At 43.1% G+C, this 14,396-nt stretch overlaps 1 protein-coding gene and 1 long non-coding RNA gene across 6 annotated transcripts in view; one reads left to right on the forward strand and one right to left on the reverse strand.

Moving 5' to 3' along the window:
- Positions 1 to 795: 795 nt before the first annotated feature.
- LOC132001329 (uncharacterized) lies at positions 796 to 7,216 on the reverse strand. 2 transcript variants are annotated; one of them, XR_009399587.1, is made up of 3 exons: positions 7,125 to 7,216; positions 6,258 to 6,927; positions 796 to 3,370 (listed from the first exon to the last, which is right to left on the reverse strand). It is a non-coding gene; the product is annotated as an uncharacterized LOC132001329 (long non-coding RNA). The 2 variants fall into 2 exon arrangements; XR_009399586.1 differs by lacking the exon at positions 796 to 3,370 and having other exon boundaries at positions 4,558 to 6,927.
- A 293-nt stretch (positions 7,217 to 7,509) lies between these two features.
- The window catches only part of HIPK1 (homeodomain interacting protein kinase 1), a 51,762-nt gene continuing 44,875 nt past the window's right edge, over positions 7,510 to 14,396 (forward strand). For 3 of the 4 annotated variants that reach the window (XM_059375802.1, XM_059375804.1, XM_059375805.1), the window contains exon 1: positions 7,510 to 7,680. The gene's annotated coding sequence lies outside the window, so the exon portion shown is untranslated. Of the gene's footprint in view, positions 7,681 to 8,197; positions 8,355 to 14,396 lie in introns of all 4 variants that reach the window. The other variant, XM_059375803.1, reaches the window with a different exon arrangement.

Consider the following 14,396-nt stretch of genomic DNA (forward strand, 5'->3'; position numbering starts at 1 on the left):
AGTAATAATGAAAAAATTAAGTTAAATTTCACAGCCAAAGATGAAGATTGCTGGGTTTTCCAAAACTCTATTCTATAGTTAATTGAATTCTGATGCTTTGAGCACCATGAATAAACACACAGTAATTTAGTCAGCCAAATAGTTACTGGTACTGACCACATATCAGGAATTGTGTTAGGCAAGGGATACTTTGTTAGGGCCTTTTTGATTTCCGAGCCTGCAGGAAGTGCAAAATGACTTAGCACAAATAATAGTCAATGATTGAATTTCGAGTTCCTGTCCCGATGCATAGACCTCTCTCTCTCGTGGGTCTCTGTTTCCCTTCCCAGATCATTTGTTTTGGCTTTGGCTTTGGCTTAGAATTGAAAATAGGAAAAGACATATGGAAGGCAGGTGCTAAAAGCTTGTGTAACAGTTGGTCGAAGGTAAGAAGCTACAGAATGGTGGAGACATAATGAGACACGACGATGACCCAGGGAAGGGGAGAGAAAAGCTGAATTTTGCTGAATAAAGAGTTGGTATATGGAGAAAGTGAGGGAGTAAGGTGGTGATGTGTAGATAAGGGAGGAAACAGAAATGGTTAGGGGGAAGGAGAGTCTGAGGAGGAATAAATATGGTTGTAGGGGTATTTAAGGCATTGTTTCTTCTCCCATAAGGCTCTGGATGGACTCTTGAAAATTAGGAGTCAGGTCTCTTGCCCATTATGTCTAAATCCTGCAAAACTCTCTCCCCTCCCCTTTTTTTGAAGTGAAATTCACATGACACACAATTAACCATTTTTAAAAGATTTTATTTATTAATTTGACAGAGAGGGAGGGAACACAAGCAGGGGGAGCAGGAGTGGGAGAAGGAGGCTTCTCAAGGAGCAGGGAGCTGGATGTGGAACTCTGATTCCAGGACCCTGGGGATCATGAGCTGAGCCAAAGGCAGATACTTAATGACTGAGCCACCCAAGTGCCCTACAATTAACCATTTTAAAGTGTACAATTCAGTGGCATTTCATGCATTCATAATGTTAACTAGCTGTATTTGACTCTTTCTCTTTAATCCCATGGCCGTGGCCTCTTTCCAAACTCTCCTTCCATCCAAGTCATTTCTGCTAGGACCCAGTCCCCCAAATGTCTTATTTTGATACAAAAAGAGAACAAGACCAGCAAGACTTACACCTGAAAGCAGGGAAGCCAGTTCCTACTTGCAATCCCACTCTTCAGCCCAGCAACCACCCAGCTTTAGTGGGGAGATGCTAGGGAACATGAGAAGTATGGGAGCCAAGAGGGGACCAAGCCTTTTTACCATACAGAGGAGGGACTCACTCACCTGTTATCATAACACAGGTGGGCACTTCATTTCACTGTTCTGTATACCACACTCATCTCTGCCTGGTTTTAGTTTCTAACCCCGTGGCTCCCTGGTGGCCTAGCGCAGACCAATAACTCCTTCCCAAGGAGTACTTGTCATGCTGAAGAGCTCGTGTCCATTGCATGTGATAATGTAATGGTGTTTTTAGTCTGTTCACATTTTGCATGGAAAAGGTACTTAAAGATAGTTACTAAAACCAAATAACATCTCACTGATGGCCTGGCTGAAACAGTGCTGTCTTCTTTAAGTCCCTGTTCGGTCAATAGTGATACTTCTAGATGCATCTGTAGTGATCTCCAGACAGTAACTGCTATGTTTCTGACCACTAGTAATGCCACTTTGAGGACCAATCTCAGATTTGTTATAATTGTTCCTAATTTATTTCCTAAATTAGATTGTGAGGTCCCAGAGGACACAGAATATGCTTTATTCATCTCTTTATTCTGTCTAACTGAATGCCTGGTACTTATTATACAGTCAATAAATCCTGGAAGAAAATGTTTTTAAAAAGGTTCTATTTAGTCCCCATCATATATGCTGGGTTTGCCCTCTAGGAAACCAGTTCAGGGGCCAGAACAACTTTTCCTGGCTTATTGCTGTGAGAAGTGCTCAAGAGAGCAAAGTGATTCAGTTCATGATTTCCCAGGTGTAGCTGAAGCAGACAGCAGGAACCCAAACAGCTTCCTTGGGTATTAGGAACTGAATATAGGAATTGACCAGAGTAGATTCTGTCACCCATTTGGTTCAAACCATCCTTCCCAGTTTGTCGGTCACCACTCATACCAGGAAAGATCTTTTGTAGGAATCACATTGCTTCTTCCTCCTCACCATGCCACTTGATCTTACCAAGATCCACAGGGACCATCTCACTGCAAATCCTCTGGCCACTTTTCCATCTGTATTCTCCTTTACTTCTCAGAACATTCAGATACCACCAATTAGCTCCTTTTCCCAGAAAAGCTCTCCTACTTCTCTCTCGTGTCACTTAAGAATGATTTTTGGCAGCAAAGAACAGAAAACTCGTCTAGCAGTGTTCTTGAAACATATGAACGTTTGTTTACTTAAAAAGTCCAGAAGCAGCGGGCAGTCCCAGTTCCATTCAGAAGCTTATTTCTATCATCAAAGACTCCTTTCTGTCTCCTTTGCTGTCCTCCATCCTGACTGTCTTCATCTTTGTTTGCTGTCACATTTATGGTCACAAGATGGGTATGACAGCTCCACGCCTGGTGTTTTCACTCCTTTGTCTCAGCAAAAAGAGAGGCAGGGACAAAAGAATTTCTTCCGTGAAGGTCCTGTCTTTTTTATACAAAAAGAAAAATTTTCCTGCGAGCCTCCTACTAGACTTCCTTTCCTATTTCAGAACTGAGTCTATACCCACTCTTAGACTAGTCACTGGTGACAAGAACTGGAATTACCAGGATTGGTTTGGATCACTGTAATTCATTTCCTGATTTGGTGAGATGAAGTTACCTTCTTTGAAATCAAAGGATCTTCCTTCTGTCTGAACAAAACTGGGATCCTACTAATATGGAAGAAGTAACATAGAAAATAGCTTTTGGACAAGCATGGTGGAGACTGGCCTAATTTTTACTATGTCAAGTCTCTTGGGCACACAGATAGATTGTGTCATCTCCTAAGCATTGCAGCAGTATCCATGTTCCTGAGTTACCACCAGTGTGATGTGTGCAAAGTAGATCTATGTGTTTGCTACCTGCAGGCCTGGCCTATAAAAAATTCCTACATGGGATGGCTCAGTTGGTTAAGCAGCTGCCTTTGGCTCAGGTTATCATCTCAGGGTCCTGGGATTAAGCCCCGCATTGGACTCTCTGCCCAGCACGGAGTCGGCTTCTCCCTCCCTCTCTCTCTATGCTCTTTCTCTCAAGTAAATAAATAAAAATCTTTAAAAAATACTTCCCACACAAATAATCCATATTTTCTCTTCCCTTTGTTTTTTTCTGGCCACATACAAAGCACTCAGTGGAGAAATCCAATGCTCCAAGGAATGGTGAACCTGCAAGAATCAAGATGAATGTGGAATATGTGAAAATTGGGCATGCTAAAAAAGACACAGGAGCGGGGTACCTGGGTGACTCAGTCGTTGGGCATCTGCCTTTGGCTCAGGTCATGATCCCAGGGTCCTGGGATCAAGCCCCGCACTAGGCTCCCTCTCAGTGGGAAGCATGCATCTCCCTCTCCCATTTCCCCTGCTTCTGTTTCCTCTCTTGTTGTGTCTCTCTGTCAAAATAAATAAATAAATAAAATCTTAAAAAAAAAAAAAAAGACAAAGGAGCTTGAAAAGGCCCTCATTGACTAAATCTGAAAATTTTATCATGCAAATAATTAAGGACTGTAAGGAATAAACCATTGAAAAACACAGTAATCCATGAGTCTATATCATTAATAGATAACTAATTAATTAATAAGAGATAAGGGAGGATTGGTAAGTAAGAACCATCAATAGATGCTAAATCTATGGGAACACATTTGATGAGGAGCAGGATATTTGCAGGGTCTAAGATGTCTCCCCATGGATTGCTTATTACAGGGAAAAAAATAGTAAATATACTGTGGAGGAATCAGACACCTCAACAAGGTGACTAAAATTATCATCACCCATTGAGGGAGAGAGTCATCATCTGACCTTGGGTTTGATATCCTGAGAAGGACACAATATCACAATATCACAATAGTATTCTGGCCAAGAATGGATAACTGGGATCTAATAATGAATAAAGGTGAGACAAACATAAACAACAAATTGGAAATGAGGGACATTCTCTTGTCCAAAGGGGGTGGGCTGTACCCTTCAAAAATATCAAAGACAAAGAAAAGCTAAGGAACTGATACAGATTAAAGGAGACTAAAGAGACATGCAATATATGGATCCTCTTATTCGAAGGGGAAAATGGGTAAGAATGACATTATTGGATTAATTGATGAAATTTGGAATATGGATGTAGATTGAAGTATGGTATCAATGTTAAGTCTCCTGGAATAGATAACTGTACACGTTGTGTATGTAAAAGAATGTACATATTCTTAGGACATTGAAGTATTAAGGGATAAAGGGGCATGGTAGATGCCATTTACTTTCAAATGGTCAGAAAAAAATGGGTGTATGTGTGCTATCTATTTGAGACTGCAAGTGTTAGAGCAAAAGGGGCAATCAACAAATCCAAATTAATCAACAAATCCAAGTAAAGGATATATGGGTGCTCTTTTTATTATCAACTTCTCTGTGTGTTTGGAATTATTTCCAAGTAAAAAAGTTTTCTGGGATCTAGATTTTAAAAAACCACTGAGGATGCCCTCTTGTTTCAAAGGCTTTTTTCATGTTCTGCCTCTTATCCTTTCCTTCAGACCTTTTGTCTCACCTGGTTTCCCCCAGTTTTACAACTGTCAGCTTCTACTTGAATTCTCTCTCTCTCTCTTTTTTTTCCTGGACCCTTGGATTCACTATTTGTTCAGATAATTGGACAAGTTTTTTGATTCAACTTCTCCTGTGACTCAGCCTTTGGGTCAGCTTCTCCTACTTGGTCTTAAGTAATGCAGCTCCCGAGCGAGTACTTCCTGTCTGCAACACTGAACCTAGGCTCTAGGCCACAGAGAAATATCATACCCTAGGTCAGATTCAATGCTTCCAACTAGCAACAGCTCCCTCTCTAGCGGCACTCATTTTGTCTAGGAGGAAAGAGTTCTCCTCTCTGACCCCTTCTCTCTAGGGTCTCTGCTTGACCAAACCTTCATCATAGCCTTCTAATTAGTCTGTTTCTCTAGTCTTTACATGTCCCAGCCAGCCATCCTTCTTCACTGCCACTGCCTCTCTCTTTAAAGCAGATTCCTTCATATTACCTGTTTGGCTAAACCTCTAAGAGTTCTTCATGGCCTTTAAAATCTGACTCAACTCAATTTACTAAGTCCGTATCTTGCCACTTCTCTGCTGAAGGGTCGGCTCTTTCAGACCATGGACCATGTATTTTCTTTTTTGTATCTTTAATTTCCAATATAGTGCCTGGCACACAAATATACTCAATAGACATTTGCTGAAGGGACAAATGAACCCAGCTACATTAAACTTGCAACTTCTTTGACCATGCCCTGTTTAAATTAAATATCTCCTTTTCTGGAGTCTTCTCCAGCTCTGTCATTCAAGTCTTATATATGTCACTATGCATTTTTTTTCCTTGTTGACTGTGAGCCAAGGGAATGTCTTATTCATTTTGCATCTGACCCAGTATCTAGGAGAATGCCTGGAATAGAGGAGGCATACAGTTTGTTGGATGGATGAATGTATATTAGAGAGGGGGAAATAATAGATTTTGAGAAGGTCTCCATGTAGTGAGGCCGACTGAAGGAATGACCCAAGAACCATGAACATAGATCAGCAAGTACAAATAAGGTACAGGGAAGTAAATACACAGATGATGATGCAGAATTAAATAATTAGAATAAAATGGGAGTCAATCAGGAAAGGTTCCCTCAAGATGGACTTTGAGATGTGTTTGAAATGAGTAAAGGGACATAATTTGAGATAATAGGAGGCTAGAAGCATGTCACTGAGTTTGGTTGAGCCAAGTCATGGTAAGTAATTAGTGTGTTTGAAGCCTGCTTTTAGAGCAGGATCTGTTCTACTCCAGAGCTCAAGTACTGCCTTTTTCCTGGCTCCTCCCCAAGTGGGCATGCTCACCCACTCTCTGTATTTTGATGTTTCCCAGGTCAGCCCAATGTAGGACTTTATGTTCTCAGTTCCTGTGAAAATAAGCAAACAAAACTGCCCCGTGGGATTGAACACTTGCTAACCTTGGTCCTCTAGGGAAATAAACTTCCCTTTTCCCAATAAAACAGAACTGCTCCTAGTGATGTTAAGCCAGAAAAGAAACCTTAACGAACATACTAACGTAGTATTACCACTTCTTCACAAGAGTATTAGCACATCTTCACTTTTTTTTTTTTTCTTTTTGTGAGGAGATGGAGATCCAAATAGGTCAAGAATGTATACAAGTGAGATCTGAGAAATACAGGGTAATAGCAGAATCTTGACTTTGCCACTTCTGTCCCCCTCCTCAAAGAGTATATGCAACAACCATGATGCTGGACGGTCACTTTGTAGGGCTCAGATCATTGCTGCCTCCAGCACTTTGCAGGATAGAAAAAATAAACAGGTTATACTACTGTCTCTAAAAATGGTCCCCACTTTAGGAACAAGAACATTTTACACAGCGGGAGGTGCTTCTGAAGTCCTAGGGAGAGAATCTCTTGACTTGGGGAGATGGCAACAGTCTTTCTTTTAGGATAACCTAGTTTTTACAGTGTCCATTTTTTTTTTTTTCCTGAATGCTGTGTGTCCAATGCACTCCCGTTCCTGAATACGCAGTCTTACTGTCTTCTGCTCGAGGCAAGAACGTTATGGTAGCATTCGCTCACTGCACGTTTTGAGGGGCTGGGTCCAGAGCACAGCTGCTCCTTCTCACCTCTCAATGCACACAGTTTTCCTATGGCGGGCAGCGGTAGTCCTGATGTACGAGGCTTCCAGATCCCGTGCACGGATGCCACTCTGCCAGAACGTCTCTAGATGGCAACGAAACGTTTAAGCCTAAACTGAGGTAATTCCTCACCAGCAGGGGGGCTTCCCGGGTAGGCACTGCTTCGCCGCGCGCAGCCCAATCTCTGGGGGAGTCACACTAGACTGTGGTGATGTCACACTGGCTGGGATGACATTTCACAGCTGGACCCCCTCCCCTCCCCCCCCAACCGCCACCAAGCACCTTTAAATCATCGCGGAGTCTGTAGCGCGGAGGGGGCGGGGAATCCGGCCCCCGCACTCGATCCACGCTGGCTCCCCACGGAGGCCCCCCCACTCCCACCCCCATCTGTACTATGCTGTCCTCCTAATCCGCCCGCTCCTCGACACTTCCGCCTCAGTAGGTGTCATGGCGCTGGACTGTGAATGGTTCCCGCGGGGCGGGGCCGCCGGATGGGGGCGGCCGCTCGGCGCTCGGCTCGTCGGGTCTGGCGACAACGGCGGCTGCGGAGCGAGGGGCCCGGCGGTGGCCCCGGACGGCAGCGGGAGGCCGAGGCGGGAGCGCGCGGGGCTGAGGCGGCGGCGGCGGCGGCCAGGGGCCGGGCGGCGGAGCGGGCGGGAGGCTGAGGGGGCTCCCCCCGCGGGACGGGCGCGGGGACGGCTCCGGGGGGCGGGGGCCGGGGCCCGGGCCGGCTCGCGCGGGGGGTATGATGACCCGGCGACGGGGCCCCGGATCTCGTCTCCTCCGCCGCCTCCTCGCGGCAGCCCCAGCTCGCGGCTGAGAACCAGACCCACCGGCGGTGAGTCGGACCGGGCGGGAAGGGGCCTCGGCAGGGAGCAAGCTCCCATCCGCTTCCCGAGGCGGGGTCGGGAGGGCCGCGGGCTCTCAGGGGCGCCCGGCCTGCGGGGGGCGCCTCCCTGGGCGCGCCCCCACCCGGGACGCGGTGCCCGGTCCGGCGGCCCGGCCGCTAGCGGCCGCGGAGGAGCTTGCGTTCCCGGGAAAGCGAGGAGGCTCCGGGCTTGTTTTCGGGGCAACTCCCCCTGCCTCCTGCCACTTCTCTTTGGGGCGTGTTGTTGTCCTCAGATGACAGGGGGCCGCCTTGCGCCTCCTCACCCGGCCGGTTTTTTCCCGGCCGTCGTGGCAGGTTCCCAGCGTGTGGCTTGTGCGTGTGTATTTCACAGCTCTGCTTATCACCATGGTTTTGGGTTATTTGTGCTCTTTGCGACCAGGAAGCGGTGTCTGGAAAGGACGGCGGTGGTGGTGGGGTGGGTGTGGAAGCTTTTCTATCCTCTCCGCTTCTGTTCTTTAATCGTTAGGTTTGTAATTTGTAATGATGGTGGAGACTACGTGGGACCAGCCCACCTAATGTGTGTCTGTGCAAGGCGGATTTAGAGGTCTGGCTCGGAGGGAAACTTTTGCTGTCTGTCGCCACTTTCCCAAAGCTTTCGTTTAAAGAAAAGAGAGAGAGAAAAGGTGAGGAAACAACCAAAAACTCTTGGGTAAGGCCCGTACTGTTCGCAGGTCTTTGGGAAAGAGGCCCTTTTTGTGTTTAGCAACCGGGACTTGGGGCTCGGTCTCCAAGAGCGCTGGTCTAACCTCCAGTTTGTTGTGGTGACAAACCGTGAGCACTGGCCTTGTGTTTATGCTGGGCGCGTTTTCTTTCCTGTTTAAGTGGGGGAAGGGAGGAGGGGCTCGAGAAGGGGAAAAAACAATCCTCAGCCTCCGTATGTCTTTCCTCCACGTAAAACCGTCCCTCAGCTGTAGAAAGACTCGTTTTGAGGAAGCCCTAGGTGCTTTTTCTTAGTGACACTTCGGGAATTTTCAGAAATTGCATCAAAATATTCATTTCAACTGTAGACTCTTCTGCCCAATCTGTCCTTTATCTTATTTGTTCCCTAGTAACTGATGAAAACAGCAGCCTGGCTTCCTGCTCTTGATGAAATGGGGTTAAATTAAGTGGCTGATGCCCTCAGCAAAACCTACAATTTTGCTCTTGTTTGTGTAAAGCTATTTTTGATTCCTGGTCTGTAGTGTGTGTGTTTTGAAGATTGTAGAGATTTCAAGTCATTACAGGCTTTTACTTATATAGGACTAAAGCTTTCTGAAAACATTTCAAAAATCTAACAAGTCCTGTTACCTATGATTTGGGATCTTTACATGTAATTACCCCAGAGTTCTGTGTTACAATACTGGTATGATGGAAGTATATCTGTGACTTTAAGATACTGTTCCTTGCTGGGAGGATATTTTAGTAAAGTAACTTGTGGTTGGAACTGTAGGCAGCCAAGCCAGTAAAGCATCTGATGAGTAAAATGGTGAGTGAGATCTTGTAAATATGTATACTGGCTCTAGTTGGTAAGTAGGACTTCTGCTGGTGATACTCATAAATAGTTTATACCATTTTTGGATATTGTAGTTTTATGGATTGTAGAGTAAGTTGATTGGTAACTTGAGATTTAAAACCAAACCAAAACTCCCTCCTAAAAGAAAAAAAGATAATCTCAAAATTCACAATTCTCTGGAAAATAGAATTTCTTCATTCTGTGGTTTTGTTTTCACAAGCACAGTTCAGTCAGTAGTTGTGTTGGGAGAAATCAGTGAGCCAAACCTGCCTTGTAAACTTCTTACACTTGGAACTTGCACAACTTGTTGTTAGTTATATATTGTAACTGGTCTTTTTGTAATTTGAAGTAATTTTGCAAACATGAACTTCCTGATCTGCCCTTTTTCATTTTCACGACTGCATAAAGCAATCCATATGTTTTTAGCTTTTTTTTTTTTTTCAAGTTTCAGTTATTTCTCCCTAGTCTCTTCCCTTACATTTCCCTTACATTGTGCCATTCTGAACACAACCCATCAAAATCATTTTTCCTTCAAGTACCACTTCAACAATCAGTGATTTGCTTTTTGGTTCCTTTTTTGTTCCTAACTTCACAGCTCCCTAAATGACTTATGTATTTTTGTACAGCATAAATTGGCTCTGTAAAAAAACCTTTTATATCCTGTTTTTATATTTTTCTCTTTCTTTTTCGTGTTTGTGTGTGTGTATGTGTGTTACATCACCTAAGCAACATTCTAAACTCCTAGAAGATAGGGAAGCTTATGTATATTTCTTTTGGATTCTTTAAGGGCACCTGGTACGGTGCTTTCCCAGAGTGCTTAATGGAAAAGAATCAGAAGACCTGAATTCTTTGCCAGCATTACAACTCATTAGCTCTATGTAAAGCTTTTTTGCCTCTCTTGGGTCTCCTTTTTCTCACCTTGGAATTAGGGGGTTTTGGAAAGAGTCTCATCAAGTCCATTTTAGCTGTAAGAATCCCTGTACTTTTTTGCCAGTGTTTTTTGCTTCAGTCGAGTACATCTCCTTACTTGAAACAGTTTTTCATTTTTCCACATTCCCTAGCATACTGGCAAAAGTTATCTCATTAATCTGAAAGAAGTTATTCCACCTTCTATCTGCCAAAGTATTGTTACCTTATTTAAGTCCTCTTTTCCTTAGGTCTTTGCTGACTGATCTAAACAGGGTCATCTCAAGATTCATGTTCCATATTGATGTTTGCTTTGTTAATTTGACATTTTCCTTATGCTTGAAACTCCTTGAGATATAGCTTTCTTCATTCTAAATTTTATAGGCCTTGTAAACTGTTGGGTGCATATACCAAGATCATACCTTTTTACCAAACAAAAAATACATACTTTTTTTTTGTTCTATTGCTATAGATTCATCATTCCAAATAATGAAGAGCTTGAAATTTAGGAAAAGATATCCTGTCTAGAAGGATAGTTTACAAAATATTACAAAATATTGATTATATGGCTGTGAGTTACATAGAATTATAGAATTCCTCTTTCATCAGCTAACACCACTTATTCCACACCCTCTCTTTGCATACTAGTTGGGTAATTGGCTTGCTGGTGCCTTATGAAGGAAAGTGTTACAGGAAAGGGGTGGTGGGCTTTCATTCAAATAGTGTCCTTAGGGTTTCACGCCTATTTTTTCCTTCTGTATCACCACACTTAGAAAACTATTTTAGGTATTCTCTTGTAGGCAAGAGACAATAATTTCTATTTCAGTTGATTATTTCTCTAATTCAGTCAGTATGACACCTGAGATCCTCTTTTGTTTATATATATGGAGAAGAAAGATCTCTTTCTAGTCATTCATTCTAACAAACATTTGACACATACCGGATGTGATAGATGCTGGTGATACCCACCCCCCAAAGACACCTACTCTGGTATTTAGAATTACCCTTACAGAATTTGCAGTTTAGAAGAGAAGTCAACTTTTCTTTTTGAGATTGGGAGGGAGGAGGGGGAGGGGCAGAAAGAGAGAGAGAGCATCTTGGGCAGGCTTCACACCCGGTGTGGAGCCCGTTCCAGGACTCAGTCTCACAACCCTGAGATCACAACCTGGGCCAAAATCAAGAGTCAGACGCTTGACCAACTGAGCCACCCAGGCATCCCAAGAAGTCAGCTTTTAAATAGTCATACTTAGAATAACATTTAGGGTGGTCTCATGAGTTAATACGTGATCTGGCTCTTGTCTGCCTGCTTCTATTATTTTCTTCCTTATTCTGTTCCATCTACACTGCTCTCTTCTTCAAATAAGCCAAGAATGTGCCTTGTCACTAACTGTTCTCTTCCACTGGAATGGCTTCTTCTTGTCAGTTAGATCTTAGCTTAAGTGCCACCACCTTACAAGGCTTTCCTTGACCACCAAATCTAGAGTATCTCTGCCCCTCCCACCATCTCTGTCATATCATTGTGTTTTGTTTTCATCCATAGCATTATCTCTAGCTTCTGTTTTCTTGGGGGATATGTGTGTGTTGTTGTCTTCCCAGAAGAAAGTAAATTCCAGGAGACAAGGGATCTTGTCCATCTGGAACACGACTGTTATCCCTAGTTTCTAGAACAGTGCCAGGCAGACAAACTAGGTACTCAGTATATGTTTGTTAAATGAGTAAATGACATAAATAAGTACAGGTGTCATAAGTACCGAGAAGTGGTAGAGGATGCTGTGGGAGCCTTTACCAGGAAACCTAAGCTAGTATGAAGTGACCTGGGTGTATTTGTCAGCATAAGGCTGACTAACACATACATAATCTAGGAACATAGTTTTTCTTTCATGTGACATCCTGAAGTAAATGTTCCAGGTTCAAGTGAGCATTCTTGGTGGGCAGGTGGTTCTGCTCTTACAGGATCATTCAGAGACAGTTCTTTCCATCTTATTGCTCTGTCATTCCATTGTTTCATGGTAGAAGCTGGGTCTCCATGAGTTTTTGCTGGTAGAAATGGAAAGGAACACAAAAAGCTGTACATTACTGTCTGTCTGTGAGAGGGGCTGATGAACATAGCCATGAGCCTGGGGTGAAGGAGAGAGTAGATTTTGATCCAAACCAACAGCCTATATAACCACACTGAAAAAATGGAGACTAACAGGATAAGTAGAAAAAGAGAAGACTAGGAGGGGACAATGAAGTTCAGAGAGGAAATATTATGTGTAAAGGAACTAGGATGGGAGAAATCAGGCCTGCTCTAGGAACTCAGAAATTTAGTGCTACTGGAAATTTGCACATTTTGTACTTTATCTCAAGGTTTTAAGCAGGAGACAGATAAGCATTTTTTTAAAGTTTCATTTGTAAGGTGAAGAATGAGTTGGGAGAAAGGAGTTTTAAAAGGGGGCTTGAGAATCCCATTTGGGGAAAGCAAGTTAGGCTGTTGAAATAGCCCAGGATTTTCAGCAGGGGTGGAGAAAAATGAGTGGAGTGGAGAGATAGATGGTGTTACGGTGAAGGAGTTTTCTTCCCAACACTACTCCTTGCTTTATTTTTACAGAATGTGTTTTCTTATTTACCTACCTTAATGATATGAATATTCTTTTCTTTTTCTTTTAAAGATTTTATTTATTTATTTGACAGAGACCACAAGTAGGCAAAGAGGCAGGCAGAGAAAGAGGAAGGGAAGCAGGCTCCCTGCTGAGCAGAGAGCCCGATGCGGGGCTCGATCCCAGGACCCTGGGATCATGACCTGAGCCGAAGGCAGAGGCTCAACCCACTGAGCCACCCAGGTGCCCCTGAATATTCTTTATATATCATCATGCTGGGGAAGATTTATATCTGTGTACATGTCAGCTGAGGACAAGTGCCAGAGGAAGCAATCAATTTACAGTACTGATTTTAGGTTATTTAGGTCACCAATTGTTAAATTGTATCAAAGAGGCAAAGATGATGCTAAGCAAAAGCAGTAGGAATTTATTATTCCTACTAGAATAATAAATTATTCCTGCTGGAAGATGTAAGTTACCTGGAAAGGAAGGGCAGAACACTGACAAATGATTACCTTGGTTGTCATAACTCACTTCTCCTTTCATAGTTATAATATTTGAATCCTTTGTAGTAATATTAGCTACCTGTAGTGCCCATAATGTGGGGCACCATGTAAATGTTCAGTAGATGTGACCACGGCAGGGAGTAGGGAAGCCTTTAATTTGAAAGCTGTATGTTCTAGCAAGACTCAGTTCTCTTTAGCAATAAGTACAAATGCTAGTAACCCTTTGCCTGTTAGTTCTAGTTCCCCATGAATACTGTGGTCAAATTTGTCAATATACTTGGATAGTTAAATCCTTGGAAATCAGATTTGAAATGAAAAGACGTTTATTACTGGAGTCAAACAAGAGAGGTGAAAGTAAATTCAAGAGGTGAAGAGAGGTGCAACATTTTTAGGAAATCCCAAGTAATTTATTGGGCACTGCTCTCCTGCGAATTGGTAATATTCGTAACTTAATAGAGTCTGATACATAGTAAGTTTTCTGCAGATGTTAATTCTGTTCCATATTTTTGTTGGGAAGGCCTTACCCTAGGAAGAAAATTTCTTCCGCATTTTGCAGAGGCGGTTTTCTGGAACATAGTATCTTTATCTTATGTCTAAGAATGGCTGCTTTTAGCTGAATTTCAGGATGTTATATAGATAAGAGTGTTGATTTTTCTTTTTCTTTTTCTTTTTTTAAAGATTTTATTTATTATTAGAACATGAGTAGTGGGGAGGGGCAAAAGGAGAGGGAAAAGCCAACTGCCCACTGAGTAGGGATCCTGACATGGAACTCAATCCCAGGACCCTGAGATCATGACCTGGAGGCAGATCCTTAACCAAGTGAGCCACCCAGGTGTCCCAAGAGTGTTGATTTTTCCAGGAAGGTTTGATTTTGTATTTTCTTCTCACCTTGTGCTTGTTGAGGTCAGGATGAGTCCCAGCCACACTGGCATAGTACTGACTTAAGTACCACACACCCTTACTGTGGGGAAAGCCAGTCAAATTCTGGGTTGTTCTTTCCCTATGGATAGACTTAAAAGTTTGTCATACTGAATAAGAATCACGTCCATTTATATCCTTAAGCCTTTAGAAAAATTCCTAGAACTTGTGCATTTTGCAGGGCTCACTGAGGACTTGAAACCATCCGTATCTGTTATTTTATTTATTGGGTGAAAAGTTGTCCATAACATTACTCTGGTAAAT

Source organism: Mustela nigripes, chromosome 14 (genome assembly GCF_022355385.1).
Source record: "Mustela nigripes isolate SB6536 chromosome 14, MUSNIG.SB6536, whole genome shotgun sequence".
NCBI classification, from domain to species: domain Eukaryota; kingdom Metazoa; phylum Chordata; class Mammalia; order Carnivora; family Mustelidae; genus Mustela; species Mustela nigripes.